Source organism: Oncorhynchus kisutch, linkage group LG29 (assembly GCF_002021735.2).
Source record: "Oncorhynchus kisutch isolate 150728-3 linkage group LG29, Okis_V2, whole genome shotgun sequence".
In the NCBI taxonomy this organism is placed as follows: domain Eukaryota; kingdom Metazoa; phylum Chordata; class Actinopteri; order Salmoniformes; family Salmonidae; genus Oncorhynchus; species Oncorhynchus kisutch.
The window spans coordinates 8,013,354-8,027,375 of NC_034202.2; the positions used below are offsets into that span (position 1 = coordinate 8,013,354).

General features: G+C 45.9%; 1 non-coding gene across 1 annotated transcript; it reads left to right on the top strand.

Annotated features, from left to right (window-relative positions):
• The first annotated feature begins 13,920 nt into the window (after positions 1 to 13,920).
• On the top strand, positions 13,921 to 13,991 carry trnag-ccc (transfer RNA glycine (anticodon CCC)). The gene has a single exon. It is a non-coding gene; the product is annotated as a tRNA-Gly (tRNA).
• Positions 13,992 to 14,022: the final 31 nt, after the last annotated feature.

Here is a 14,022-nt window from a genome sequence, read left to right on the forward strand (position 1 = left end):
CACTGCACAGATCTCTTAGATTAAGTATTAGAATTCTACAGATGATTCACCCAGAGGTCGACTTTATGGATAGCCACTATATTACTACTCTACAACTTTTTTTTGTTTTCGTAATAGGACATATTTAGTTACCCTATATACATTAAAAGCATACACAGAATGATCATCGATGCAGTGTACACATCACTGACTTGTTCCAGTTAGATTATTGTGCAATGGATGGTGGACACCTTGTGGACATTGGATGTCAGTGTGACTATTTACTGTTATTGAACTCTGGTTCCCACCCCTCAGCTTGTTTTCTTTTCAACCAGACAACAGTGGCATATTGGCCTTTAGTTTTTGACCCGTGTTAAAAGGCTTGTTGTATGCTTGCCATTCCCTCTTTGGCATCAAGAGGATGCTTGCATGCAATATGGCATGTCTGTTATCAGATGTGTTATCAGTTTACTCAATCTAATTATCAAACACTGTTACCGGACCTGGCTGTTATCGAATTGTTCTGGGCTGTTCATTGCTTCAAATAAATCACAGATTTTGAGGGTGCCCTTGTGCTAATGGAATTTCACTGAAACATAACATTCTCCTGCCCTGTCCCTTAAATCCTCACCTCACATCTGATTTACCACCTGAGAAGAGAGTGAGCAGGGAACATGGCTATATACAGGCAAAATATTGGAAACATTTCTGTAAATGAAAAAAAAAAAGTATATTGAAAGCAGGTGCTTCCACACAGGTGTGGTTAATTAAGAAATTAACATCCCATCACGCTTAGGGTCATATATAAAAATGCTGGGCAGGCCATTATTTTGGCTGCCATGGCAATGCCCCCATCCACAGGGCACGAGTGGTCACTGAATGGTTTGATGAGCATGAAAACGACGTAAAGCATATGCCACGACCGTCTCAGTCACCAGATCTCAACCCAACTGAACACTTATGGGAGATTCTGGTGTGGTGCCACCATCAACAAAACACCAAATTATAGAATTTCTCACGGAAGAATGGTGTCACATCCCTCCGATAGAGTTCCAGACAGTTGTAGAATCTATGACAAGGTGCATTGAAGCTGTTCTGGCGGCTCACGGTGGCCCAATTCCCTAATGAAATACTTTATGTTGGTGTTTCCTTTACTTTGGCAGTTACCTGTTTATATATACACAACCGTTCAAAAGTTTGGGGTCACTTAGAAATGTCCTTGTTTTTGAAAGAATAGCACATTTTTTGTCCATTAAAATAACATCAAATTGATCGGAAATACAGTGTATTGATGGTGCAGCTAGAATCTTTTGAGGATCTGAGGACCCATGCCAAATCTTTTCAGTCTCCTGAGGGGGGATAGGTTTTCTCATACCCACTTCACGACTGTCATGGTACACCAAGGAACTTGAAGCTCTCAACCTGCTCCACTGCAGCCCTGTCGATGAGAATGGGGGCGAGCCCGTTCGTCTTTTTCCTGTAGTCCACAATCATCTCCTTTGTCTTGATCCCTTTGAGGGAGAGATTTTTGTCCTGGCACCACACAGCCATGTCTCTGACCTCCACCCTGTAGGCTGTCTTATTGTTGTCGGTGATCAGGCCTATCACTGTTGTGTCACCGGCAAATTTAATCATGTTGGAGTCGTGCCTGGCCGTACCGTCATGAGTGAACAGGGAGCACAGGAGGGGGCTGAGCATGCACCCCTGAAGGGCCCCTGTGTTGGGGATCAGCGTGGCGGATGTGTTGTTACATACCCTTACGACATGGGGGCGGCCCGTCTGGAAGTCCAGGATCCAGTTGCAGAGGGGGGTGTTTAGTCCCAGGGTCCTTAGCTTATTGATGAGCTTTGAGGGCACTATGATGTTGAACGCTGAGCTGTAGTCAATGAATAGTATTCTCACATAGGTGTTCCTTTTGTCCAGGTGGGTAAGGGCAGTGTGGAGTGCAATAGAGATTGCATCATCTGTGAATCTGTTGGGGCGATATGCAAATTGGAGTGGATCTAGGGATTCTGGGATAATGGTATTGATGTGAGCCATGACCAGCCTTTCAAAGCACTTCATGGTTACAGACGTGAGTGCTAGGGGTCAGTAGTCATTTAGGCAGGTTACCTTAGTGGTCTTGGGCACACTATGGTGGACTGCTTAAAACATGTTGGTATTACAGACTCGGACAGGGAGAGGTTGAAAATGTCAGTGAAGACACTTGCTAGTTGGTCAGCGCATGCTCGCAGTACACACCCTGGTAATCTGTCTGGCCCTGCAGCCTTGTGAATGTTGACCTGTCTAAAGGTATTACTCACATCAGCAGTGGAGAGCGTGATTACACAGTCTTCTGTTACAGCTGGTGCTCTCATGCATGTTTCAGTGTTATTTGCCTTGAAGCTAGCATAGACGTAGTTTAGCTCGTCCGGTAGGCTCATGTCACTCGGCTGTGGATGTGTGCCACCTCTGGATGAGTATTTTCTTGTTTGCCTATGGTGGAATACAGCGCATTCTATCTTAGTGCCAGTCTCTGACTGTGGTGGTATGTAAACATGACTAATGATTACACCCTAAATCAGCTAGATACAGGCAAGAGTGTGCAAGGCGGTATTGAATGTGTCACTGTCTGTCACCTCAAATATTTATCTCGACCTGTGTGCACCTACGCTGTAAACTTTCATTCAGTCTAGGTTCTAGCAACATCATGATGGGAATAGGGAAAATGTGAGTATCATGTAGTAGCCTAAACCTATTACTGTTACGTTGAACTGGGCAAATGGAATATGAATGTGCTGTAACTGCAATAAGGCCATGCTCATAAAAAAATACAAAAATGTCTTCCCTCATCTTAAACAGCACCGACCACCACTGCTACACAGACCTGTATGAAGAGGCAGCAAGGAAGGAGTGAAGGATGGAGACACAGAGAGTATGACCTACCTACACTCAGACTGGAAGGCCAGTGGGTACCTGGAGAAGTTTGTCCTGAAGGATGAGACTCCCGTGGTGGAGCTGGAAGGGTAACCAGCCGTAGAAGAAGGCTTCAGAACTTGGGCCCAGGAATCAGATACGCTGGACAGCTTTTTCCTCACACACTGAGTCTGAGCATGACATGACAGATTTCTTCATGACGAGCGCCAGGTTCTCTCCATCCGATGATCGGTACATTCCATCACTGGATAAAGAAAAGAACAATGCAGAACCTGTGTAGGAGGATAAGCATGTCAAGGCAGACGATAACGTTTTAGAGACAGTGCAGGAAGCGCCTCAGCCTCAAGTGGTGGAAGAAGGGAATACCACGGAATTGGGAGCGAGACACAGGGCATCGTCACAGACATAAATGAGCGTCCACTGTCTGACCCAGAGTCTTCCTCTGAGGTGGCTGGTGAGGGGAGTGTCACTGAGCCCCCCACAGACCCAGACCTCTCACACAAGCATGATGCTCCCACAGAGGAACTACAAACCCTCCCGTTTCCTCTGCGTGACAGTGGAACCCAGCAGATAACCAATCAGGAAGCTCCAAAGCCAGTAGCACTGCTTAGAAGGATGCCAGTTGCACCTCCCAAGACCTCTCTGAATCTAGCGGCAATGGCTCAAGCCCATACCCCAGTCGAGATCCTGGAGGAGGGAGAAGGTGATTGAGGGAAGGAAGAGAGGGAGGAGGAGAAAGCCAAGGCATCACTAGTTGACGGCTCATCCTCATTTTACCAATGAGGATGAGACAGAACCACATCAGGCTGAGGATTGTGACAGCCCCAAACCAGATACCGACCCAGTATTGACAGGAGAGGAGACTAAGACGGAACCTGAGAAAGGAGAGACCGAACCAGAGAAAGGATAGACAGAACCAGCTGAGTCAGCTAAGCCAGAGGTTGAACCAGAGAAAGGAGGGGGCAGCAGTGAGGACTGTATCAGCTACAGTACAACAGGAGCTAGCCAGACCTCTCCACCTGCTACTACCCTAATGTCTGCCACAGTGACTGAACCAGCCAAAGATAGCAGAAGATGCATCCTCCTTTAGCCTTGTTCAGTGTCACACCCTGATCTGATTCACCTGTCCTTGTGATTGTCTCCATCCCTCCAGGTGTCGCTTATTGTCCCCGGTGTATATATCCCTGTGTTTCCTGTCTCTGTGCCAGTTCGTCTTGTTTGCGAAGTCAACCAGCGGTTTTCCTTGCTCCTATTTTTCACAGTCTCTGTCTGTTTCTAGTCCTCCTGGTTTCGACCCTTGCCTGTCCTGACTCCGAACCCACCTGCCTGACCACTCTGCCTGTTCTGACTACAAGCCTGCCTATCCCCTTGTACTGTTTTGGATCTGGTTTATGACCCCTGCCTGGTCTGACCTCGAGACTGCCTATTGTCGGGTTCTGTTTTGACTCTGACCTGGTTTATGAACTCTCGCCTGTCCCCGACCCGCCACTCCCTTTGTTATAATAAATATCGGAGCTCTACCATCTGCCTCCTGTGTCTGCAATTGGGTCTCGCCTTGTGCCCTTATAGTTTAGGGGGAAAATACAATGTCCTTTTAGTCTTCTTGGCATTATCCCACAGCAATTTGGAATGGAGAGGTCAAATTATGTATTGATGCAAAAATACCAATGTCACCTTTTTTTCTGGATATTGTTATGCATAAGTGTTTGTTTTACATTTTAAATCAATAGCACCTTTCTGGGCCCCTTTTTTGGCCAGATAAAGCCTACTCCTGGACATACAAGCACTTTCAATGGAGATTCTCCATTGAGCAGTAATTGTTAGACATTACATGATGAAATGGTAAGAACCTAAGTAAACACCTGATCATTTCTGTGCTGTAAAATAAAGTGCTAGGTGTGTTCCTCTCCTTTTGTGCCTAAGAGAGGAATACACCCGCTGCTCCAGATCATCCAGTCCCCTCTGTGTTGATGGATGGTAGCTGGTTGAGGTATAGCTTTGTGTGTGTGTTTGAGAAATAGGAGCAGTGATGGTCAGTGGCTGGGTAACCACTAGCTAAAAAGTTCACCATACAACAGATAGCGCCAACAACTAGAGTGACAAACTATTAACTGAAATTGACAAACAATTTTCACCAAATGCAAATACCAATGTTGCCAAGATACACATCCGATAGCCTCCAAAGGCGACATATTTCAAATCATTTGACAAAATGACACACTACTTAATAGGAAGTGTGTGTGTGTGTGTGTGTGTGTGTGTGTGTGTGTGTGTGTGTGTGTGTGTGTGTGCGCATGTGTGTGTGTGTGAGAGGGGGATCTAAATTCCACCCCTTGCCTCTACTTATAAATAATTGTCACTGGCGATGAGCATGACAACCCCCATCTTGACACTGTGTCGCTGTAATACCTCAGACACAACGATAGGATTGTCACGTTTGCCTGCCGCCAGTACTTAGCACCTCTGAACAGTGTCAACAGTCAATCTATTTTGTGTTCACACCGCAAAGACCTTAAAATACTCCAAAGCTCCATAGATACTCCATAGATTCCAAGCTAACTGCACAAATTTTTCTATTTTGTAGAAAGCACTTGTTGATACTAGCCAGAACTACCTAGCAACATTTGTATTTATTTAAATTTTATTTCACCTTTATTTAACCAGGTAGGCTAGTTGAGAACACCTTTATTTAACCAGGTAGGCTAGTTGAGAACAAGTTTTCATTTGCAACTGCGACCTGGCCAAGATAAAGCGTAGCAATTCGACACATACAACAACACAGAGTTACACATGGAATAAACAAAACATACAGTCAATAATACAGTAGAACAAAAGAAAACAAAAAGTCTATATACAGTGAGTGCAAATGAGGTAAGTTAAGGAAATAAATAGGCCATGGTGGCGAAGTAATTACAATATAGCAATTAAACACTGGAATGGTAGATTGGCAGAAGATGAATGTGCAGGTAGAGATACTGGGGTGCAAAGGAACTAAATAAATAACTAAATACCAGTATGGGGATGAGGTAGGTAGATAGATGGGCTGTTTACAGATGGGCTATGTGCAGGTGCAGTGATCTGTGAGCTGCTCTGACAGCTGGTACTTAAAGCTAGTGAGGGAGATGTGAGTCTCCAGCTTCAGAGATTTTTGCAATTCGTTCCAGTCATGGGCAGCAGAGAACTGGAAGGAATGACAAACAAAGGAGGAATTGGCTTTGGGGGTGACCAGTGAGATATATCTGCTGGAGCGCGTGCTACGAGTGGGTGCTGCTATGGTGACCAGTGAGCTGAGATAAGGCGGGGCTTTACCTAGCTGAGACTTGTAGATGACCTGTAGCCAGTGGATTTGACGACGAGTATGAAGCGAGGGCCAACCAACGAGAGCGTACAGGTCGCAATGGTGGGTAGTGTATGGCTTTGGTGACAAAACGGGTGGCACTGTGATAGACTGCATCCAGTTTGTTGAGTAGAGTGTTGGAGGCTATTTTATAGATGACATCACCAAAGTCGAGGATCGGTAGGATGGTCAGTTTTACGAGGGTATGTTTGGCAGCATGAGTGAAGGATGCTTTGTTGCGATATAGGAAGCCGATTCTAGATTGAATTTTGGATTGGAGATGCTTAATGTGAGTCTGGAAGGAGAGTTTACAGTCTAACCAGACACCCAGGTATTTGTAGTTGTCCACATATTCTAAGTCAGAGCCGTCTGGAAGGGCGGGCAGGTGCGGGCAGTGATCGATTGAATAGCATGCATTTAGTTTTATTTGCGTTTAAGAGCAGTTGGAGGCCACGGAAGGAGAGTTGTATGGCATTGAAGCTCGTCTGGAGCTTATTTAACACAGTGTCCAAGGAGGGGACAGAAGTATACAGAATGGTGTCATCTGCGTAGAGATGGATCAGAGAATCACCAGCAGCAAGAGCAACATCATTGATGTATACAGACAAGAGAGTCGGTCCGAGAATTTAACCCTGTGGCACACCCATAGAGACTGTCAGAGGACCGGACAACAGTCCCTCCGATTTGACACACTGAACTCTATCAGAGAAGTAGTTGGTAAACCAGGCGAGGCAATCATTTGAGAAACCAAGGCTGTCGAGTCTGCCAATAAGAATGTTGTGATTGACAGAGTCAAAAGCCTTGGCCAGGTCGATGAATACGGCTGCACGGTAATGTCTCTTATCGATGGTGGTTATGATGTCGTTTAGAACCTTGAGCGTGGCTGAGGTGCACCCATGACTAGCTCTGAAACCAGATTGCATAGCGGAGAAGGTATGGTGGGATTCAAAATGGTCAGTAATCTGTTTGTTAACTTGGCTTTCGAAGACCTTAGAAAGACAGGGTAGGATAGATATAGGTCTGTAGCAGTTTGCGTCTAGAATGTCACCTCCTTTGAAGAGGGGGATGACCGCGGCAGCTTTCCAATCTTTGGGAATCTCAGACGATACGAAAGAGAGGTTGAACAGGCTAGTAATAGGGGTTGCAACAATTTCTGCAGATATTTTTAGAAAGAGAGGGTCCAGATTGTCTAGCCCGGCTGATTTTGTAGGGGTCCATATTTTGCAGCTCTTTCAGAACATCAGCTATCTGGTGACGAAGATTCCCAATTTTGGAATGGCAGTGTCAGCCAATCAGCTCCTTTGTTGTTCAACCATTCCATAATGACTGCCGTGGCTACTGTTGTGACAGTTCACTTAAAAACGAGCAGTCAGTCAATCTTCTTGTGTAACAGTTGGGATAATGGGACAATTCTGAGTACAACGCATTTCTCCTCTTTGGATTGAGTTATGTTTCCTGAGCCATACCTCGTGCTGGCTCCCCCGGTGTCTTAATCTACACAGGGAGCCTGTCAGACCCTAGTGCAGCTGTCAGCGTGCTGGCTACATGTTGGTGAGTTCAGTGGGAGGCTGGGAGTTTGTGTTTTCTTCTTGCTAGCCACCGGAGGATATTCATTCTCACCACAAACTATTCTCACACTCAGAGTTTTCAAACTGTACCCTCTGTCTTTGCGATTCTGCTGCTTCTAACAAGATGAGATTTGAGCAGATGTTATTGCGGGTGTAGTGAAATGCTTGTGTTCCTAGCTCAAAAAGTGCAGTAGTATCTAACAATTTACAAGAAAGGAATTAAGAAATATAGAAATATTAGGACGAGCAATGTCAGAGTGGCATTGAATAGAATACAGTATATACATATGAAATGAGTAAAACAGTATGTAAACACTATGTGACCAGCGTTCCATTATTAAAGTGACCAGTGATTCCATGTCTATATACATAGGGCAGCAGCCTCTAATGTGCAGGGGTGAGTAACCGGGTAGTAGCCGGCTAGTGACAGTGACTAAGTTCAGGGAAGGGTACTGGATGGAGTCCAGCTAGTGTTGGCTATTTAACAGTCTGGCTGCGGTGGCTGCAGTGTGCAGACACAGCAGAATGCTGATCCTGTACCCAGGACAAGGTGCTCCGAACCTGGAGAAGCTAGTCCAGAACCAAGTCCTGAAACGGGAAGAACAGAACCAGGGAGACCAGGACGTGAGGACAGTGTGACACAACATCATTATCATCATCCTCGACAGCACCTGGAGCCAGGCCAAAGACATTTTCCTGAGAAACACCATTCTCAACCAGCCCAAAGAGGTGGAATTGCAACAGTCCAATAGGGCACAATGTATTTAGTACAATGTAACCAGGGTAAGTAAGTATAATGGACGCAGGGTACTTTACACTGGGGAAGTATTGATTAAGTACAATGAAACCAATTGAATAGTCCCAAAAGTGCAAACTACAAGCTAAATCAAGCGCTTTCAAGTATATAAACTCAGCAAAAAAAGAAACGTCCTCTCACTGTCAACTGCGTTTATTTTCAGCAAGTATGTAAATATTTGTATGAACATAACAAAAAACAACAACTGAGACATGAACTGAACAAGTTCCACAGACATGTGACTAACAGCTATGGAATAATGTGTCCCTGAACAAAGGGGGGTCAAAAGTAAAAGTCAGTATCTGTAGTGGCCACCAGCTGCATTAAGTACTGTAGTGCATCTCCTCCTCATGGACTGCACCAGATTTGCCAGTTCTTGCTTTGAGATGTTACCTCACTCTTCCACCAAGGCACCTGCAAGTTTCTGGGGACATTTCTGGGGGAATGGCCCTAGCCCTCACCCTCACCCTCTGATCCAACAGATCCCAGACGTGCTCAATAGGATTGAGATCTGGACTCTTCGCTGGCCATGAGCAGAACACTGACATTCCTGTCTTGCAGGAAATCACACACAGAACGAGCAGTATGGCTTGTGGCATTGTCATGCTGGAGGGTCATGTCAGGACTAGCCTGCAGGAAGGGTACCACATGAGGGAGGAGGATGTCTTCCCTGTAACGCACAGCGTTGAGATTGCCTGCAATGACAACAAGCTCAGTCTGATGATGCTGTGACACACCGCCCCAGACCATGACGGACCCTCCACCTCCAAATCGATCCCGCTCCAGAGTACAGGCCTCGGTGTAACGCTCATTCTTTCGATGATGAACGCTAATCTGACCATCAGCCTTGGTGAGACAGAACCATGACTCGTCAGCGAAGGGCACTTTTTGTCAGTCCTGTCTGGTCCAGCGACAGTGGGTGGGTGCCCATCAGGCCTACAAGCCCTCAGGTCCAGCCTCTCTTAGCCTATTGCGGACAGTCTAAGCATTGATGGAGGGATTGTGCGTTCCTGGTGTAACTTGTGCAGTTGTTGTTACCATCCTGTACCTGTCCCGCAGGTGTGATGTTTGGATGTACCGATCCTGTGCAGGTGTTGTTACACATCGTCTGCCACTGTGAGGATGATCAGCTGTCCGTCCTGTCTCCCTGTACCGCTGTCTTAGGTGTCTCGCAGTATGGACATTGCAATTTATTGCCCTGGCCACATCTGCAGTACTCATGCCTCCTTGCAGCATGCCTAAGGCGCGTTCATGCAGATGAGCAGGGACCCTGGGCATCTTTCTTTTGGTGTCAGTAGAAAGGCCTCTTTAGTGCATTGAAGGAGACAGGTTAATAAGGATCTTTAAGCCTTGAGGCAATTGAGACATATATTTTGTATGTCTGCCGTTCACAGGGTGAATGGGCAAGACAACAAATTGAAGTGCCTTTGATCTGGGTATGGTAGTAGGTGCCAGGCTCGCTGGTTTATGTCAAGAACTGCAACGCTGCTGGGTTTTTCACACTCAATAATTTCCTGTGTGTATCAAGAATGATCCACCACTCAAAGGACATCCAGTGCATTGGAGTCAACATGGGCCAGCATCCCCGTGGCACGTAGAGTCCATTCCCCGACGAATTGAGGCTGTTCTGAGGGCAGCCTTAACCTTCTGCGCATAAGGCCGCCACAGACCCACACCATGATGCCGGGGGGGCCCTTTACAAACAACCTTCCTGAACAGGGCTAGGTCCAGGGAGTGTTTCCCTGTGCTCCTGTCACTGTATGTGACTTATCATTTCCTCTTCCTGTCTCCTCCGGGTTCTGTTGAAGCCTCTGCAGGCTCTGTACTCCTTCCAGCTGCAGCAAGGGGCCCAGGTCCACCACAGCTGCCCAAGATGAGGGACTACTAGGTTGTGTCTGAAAGGAATGGACACCCTGGCCTATCCCTCATGTAGTTCACTACTTTTGACCTGAATGCAATTTCAGTTCATTTCTTCCACTTTTTCCAGATGTTTGTGCAGTACACTGCCAATGCTGGCTCCCTCAAGGATTTAAAGCTGCAATATGTAACTTTTTGTGCGATCTTACAAAATTCACATAGAAATGTGAGTTATAGATCTGTCATTTTCATTTAAAGCACGTCCCAGAAGCAGTATATCTGTTCTATGTGTGTTATGTCTATGCTTCCCATTCTTAAGTTTTACTTTGGGTTTTGAACACCAGCTTCAAACAGCTGAAAATACAATATGTGTGGTTATGGAAAATATATTTCATAGCCGGTTTAAATGGTACAATGATAAGGCCCTGCCCCGCCCTCCTTTCGGAAAAGCTGACCACGACTCCATTTTGTTGATCCCTGCCTACAGACAGAAACTAAAACAAGAAGCTCCCGCGCTGAGGTCTGTTCAACGCTGGTCCGACCAATCTGATTCCACACTCCAAGACTGCTTCCATCATGTGGACTGGGATATGTTTCGTATTGCGTCAGACAACAACATTGACGAATATGCTGATTCGGTGAGCGAGTTCATTAGAACGTGCGTTGAAGATGTCGTTCCCATAGCAACTATTAAAACATTCCCAAACCAGAAACTGTGGATTGATGGCAGCATATGCGTGAAACTGAAAGCCCGAACCACTGCTTTTAATCAGGGCAAGGTGACTCGAAACATGACCGAATACAAACAGTGTAACTATTCCCTCCGCAAGGCAATCAAACAAGCTAAGCTTCAGTATAGAGACAAAGTAGAATCTCAATTCAACGGCTCAGACACAAGAGGTATGTGGCAGGGTCTACAGTCAATCACGGATTACAAAAAGAAAACCAGCCCCGTCACGGACCAGGATGTCTTGCTCCCAGGCAGACTAAATAACTTTTTTGCCCGCTTTGAGGACAATACAGTGCCACTGACACGGCCCGCAACTAAAACATGCGGACTCTCCTTCACTGCAGCCGACGTGAGGAAAACATTTAAACGTGTCAACCCTCGCAAGGCTGCGGGCCCAGACGGCATCCCCAGCCGCGCCGTCAGAGCATGCGCAGACCAGCTGGCTGGTGTGTTTACGGACATATTCAATCAATCCCTATCCCAGTCTGTTGTTCCCACATGCTTCAAGAGGGCCACCATTGTTCCTGTTCCCAAGAAAGCTAAGGTAACTGAGCTAAACGACTACCGCCCCGTAGCACTCACTTCCGTCATCATGAAGTGCTTTGAGAGACTAGTCAAGGACCATATCACCTCCACCCTACCTGACACCCTAGACCCACTCCAATTTGCTTACCGCCCAAATAGGTCCACAGACGATGCAATCTCAACCACACTGCACACTGCCCTAACCCATCTGGACAAGAGGAATACCTATGTGAGAATGCTGTTCATCGACTACAGCTCGGCATTTAACACCATAGTGCCCTCCAAGCTCGTCATCAAGCTCGAGACCCTGGGTCTCGACCCCGCCCTGTGCAACTGGGTACTGGACTTCCTGACGGGCCGCCCCCAGGTGGTGAGGGTAGGCAACAACATTTCCACCCCGCTGATCCTCAACACTGGGGCCCCACAAGGGTGCGTTCTGAGCCCTCTCCTGTACTCCCTGTTCACCCACGACTGCGTGGCCACGCATGCCTCCAACTCAATCATCAAGTTTGCGGACGACACAACAGTGGTAGGCTTGATTACCAACAACGACGAGACGGCCTACAGGGAGGAGGTGAGGGCCCTCGGAGTGTGGTGTCAGGAAAATAACCTCACACTCAACGTCAACAAAACTAAGGAGATGATTGTGGACTTCAGGAAACAGCAGAGGGAACACCCCCCTATCCACATCGATGGAACAGTAGTGGAGAGGGTAGTAAGTTTTAAGTTCCTCGGCGTACACATCACAGACAAACTGAATTGGTCCACCCACACAGACAGCATCGTGAAGAAGGCGCAGCAGCGCCTCTTCAACCTCAGGAGGCTGAAGAAATATGGCTTGTCACCAAAAGCACTCACAAACTTCTACAGATGCACAATCGAGAGCATCCTGTCAGGCTGTATCACCGCCTGGTACGGCAACTGCTCCGCCCACAACCGTAAGGCTCTCCAGAGGGTAGTGAGGTCTGCACAACGCATCACCGGGGGCAAACTACCTGCCCTCAAGGACAAAAACCACCCGAGCCACTGCCTGTTCACCCCGCTATCATCCAGAAGGCGAGGTCAGTACAGGTGCATCAAAGCTGGGACCGAGAGACTGAAAAACAGCTTCTATCTCAAGGCCATCAGACTGTTAAACAGCCACCACTAACATTGAGTGGCTGCTGCCAACACACTGACTCAACTCCAGCCACTTTAATAATGGGAATTGATGGGAAATGATGTAAAATATATCACTAGCCACTTTAAACAATGCTACCTAATATAATGTTTACATACCCTACATTATTCATCTCATATGTATATGTATATACTGTACTCTATATCATCTACTGCATCTTTATGTAATACATGTATCACTAGCCACTTTAACTATGCCACTTTGTTTACATACTCATCTCATATGTATATGTATATACTGTACTCTATATCATCTACTGCATCTTTATGTAATACATGTATCACTAGCCACTTTAACTATGCCACTTTGTTTACATACTCATCTCATATGTATATACTGCACTCAATACCAATCTACTGTATCTTGCCTATGCCGCTCTGTACCATCACTCATTCATATATCTTTATGTACATATTCTTTATCCCCTTACACTTGTGTCTATAAGGTAGTAGTTTTGGAATTGTTAGCTAGATTACTTGCTGGTTATTACTGCATTGTCGGAACTAGAAGCACAAGCATTTCGCTACACTCGCATTAACATCTGCTAACCATGTGTATGTGACAAATAAAATTTGATTTGATTTGATTCTCTACACTATACTTGCTTGTTTTTTCACATAAACTGAAATTAGGCAAACTATTAGAATTTTAACAATCAGGAAATAGAGAAGTGATTTCTGCATAGTTCACCTTTAAAATAATTGGATCAGAGTGCATGGTGTGGCTACTATAGAAGATATAACTGTTTTATATCTATGCTGGCTACCTCCATATTTCCAATCCAATGTGTGGTTATTTTAAATGATATCTTATTTGTTTTTATACATATGTTGAAATAAATTATGAATAAGAAAAGTGACTGATGTCCTATTTGATTATGTAAAACATTGTGATGGAATGCTGCATGTGAACTAAAGGACATCTGAACAGTATTTGACATAACCCATCCACCCTGCGACTGGCGCAGTTAGCGCACCTGAGAGCGCGCGGGAAAGACTGATGTTTTAACAGAAAAAGGTAGGACATTGTATCGCGCCGCTGGTGTAGTGGTATCATGCAAGATTCCCATTCTTGCGATCCGGGTTCGATTCCCGGGCGGCGCAAGTATTTTGGTACACTTTATCCCAATTTTCT